Below are 2,238 nucleotides of genomic sequence, written 5' to 3'. Positions count from 1 at the left end.
CTGAGCACCTTAAAGGAATCAAGATGGACCTTATATGCAGAAAGACTGTGGGAGGGAGCTGGGAGTGGACAAGTAGTTTGGGGTGACTGGAGGAGGGGTCTAAGGAAGCTCTGAATGGCAGTGGCCAGTAAACCGAGGTGAACAGAACACCTGGGATCTGGACCATGTGGCCAAGGGAGAATGGAGCCTAGCTAGGATTAAGGGTGGGAAGTGGCCTGGGGCCATAGGGAGGTAAGACATTGGAGGGCCAGGCTAGGTTAAGGGTAACAGAGATTGGGCCTAGCCACCGTGAAAGGCCAGTTGATAGGATTATAACCTCAGGTGAATGCCAGAGATTTGGCTGTGTGGGGTTTTTCCTTTTTGGGGTCTAGATCCCTTCCTCATCAGTGGTATCCTAGTTGAAAGGTGTAGTTGAAAGTTCAATTTTTTTTTTTTAGGGGGAGGTATAGAAATGAATCATTGCAGTGAGAATTCCCTTAAAGTGTACTCAAGACCTCTGTGTCGTGTAAGAAGTTCTGACATGAGCTATTTTAACAAACACACTTTTTTTTTTTTGGTGAGGCAATAGGGGTTAAGGGACTTGCCCAAGGTCACACAGATAGTACATGTCAAATGTTTGGTCTGAGGCTGGATTTGAACTCAGGTCTTCCTGACTTCAGAGCCAGTGCTCTATCCACTGCGCCACCTAGCTGCCCCTCACAAACACACTTTTTAAGATGCCAAAAACCAAGTTAGTTCAACAAGCATGTATGAAATGTTTATACTACTTAAGACTCCAGAGCTCTTAAGTCCAAAATCAGTATCATTTGTGTTATTAATATGAAAGGACACTAGGATGGGGATGAAAAGGAATTAGCCAATTAGTTGGGTACAGGTGCTCTGTGACAGGCAGGAGTCTACCAGGTGAAGGAAATCATGTTCTTCCAACCCCTCAGTAACAGCTCCTAAGTAAGAAGGCAATTTACCTCTGAACAAGTACAAATATTAGTTTTCTTTGACAATGGGACTTCAATTTTTAGTGCCTAAAAGATCTGGTAGTGATGGGGTATGGGCCCAAGCCGAGACCTTTGCCCCTTACCCCAAAAAGTATTTGGGTCCTATTTGTCTAAGGGATTCTCCTTGAATTCTCTCACTTGATCAAGGAGGTCTCTGGCATTCCCCTGAAGCCATAATTCCATCAATTGGCCTTTCATTGCGGCTACGCCCAATCTCCCAATTCTCTGTTTCCCTTGACCTAGCCTAGCCCTCCATTGTCTTACCTCCCTATGGCCCCAGGCCACTTCCCACCCTTAATCCTACCTAGGTTCCATTCTTCCTTGGCCTCATGGTCCTGGTCCCTGGCATTCTATTACCTTGTAGACTACTTGGCCACTTCTAGATCCGTCCCATAGTCTTTCAGTATATAAGGTCCATCTTGTCTGCATTAAGGTGCTCTGATTCTTATAATCGATCCACTGCTCAGATTTTTACAATCTAGCCAATAGCTCACAAGTGCTCAAATTCCTTAAGAGTCTAACTAATGAGAAAGATCTTTAATTAACCTTGTTTTTGGCTGAAAGAAGGCTTGGGTCGAATTCTTTTGGGCAGGCCCCTGGTGTCATGATCTTGGGGTCCCAGCACCCCTAAACCTCTAGACCTCATCAGTAGGTGCTCTGCTTTTAAAGGGTATAGGGAAAAAAATGAAAGGGAAAACAAAGTCTTAACTAAGATCAAGATCAGTATGGATGTTGCTGTTTAGTTATTTCAGACTCTGTGATCCATTTGGGGTTTTCTTTTTTTTTTTTTTTTTTGTGAGGCAATTGGGGTTAAGTGATTTGCCCAGGGTCACACAGCTAGTAAGTGTCAATGTCAAGTGTCTGGTCAGGTCCTCCTGACTCTAAGGTGTTCTATCCACTGTGCCACTTAGCTGCCCCTATTTGGGGTTTTCTTGGCAAAGATACTGGAGTGGTTTGCCATTTCCTTCTCCAGCTCATTTTGCTGATGAACAAACTGAGGCAAACAGGGCTAAGTGACTTGCCTAGGGTCACATAGCTACTAAGTGTCTGGGGCCAGATTTGAACTTGGAGTCTTCCTGACTCCAAGCCCAGCGCTCTATCTATCTGCCCTAGTAGTGTGGATAGAATATATTTAAACACCCTGATTGAAGACATCACACAAAGTTTTATCCCTGACACTTGATAACATAAATCCTTTTGAAGTTTAAAGACATAGAGAAAGAAAGCAATAAGATATATTCGT

This window comes from Vombatus ursinus, unplaced genomic scaffold, assembly GCF_900497805.2.
Source record: "Vombatus ursinus unplaced genomic scaffold, bare-nosed wombat genome assembly UNPS02010304.1, whole genome shotgun sequence".
Classification (NCBI taxonomy): domain Eukaryota; kingdom Metazoa; phylum Chordata; class Mammalia; order Diprotodontia; family Vombatidae; genus Vombatus; species Vombatus ursinus.
Note: the sequence above shows the minus strand (reverse complement) of the source record.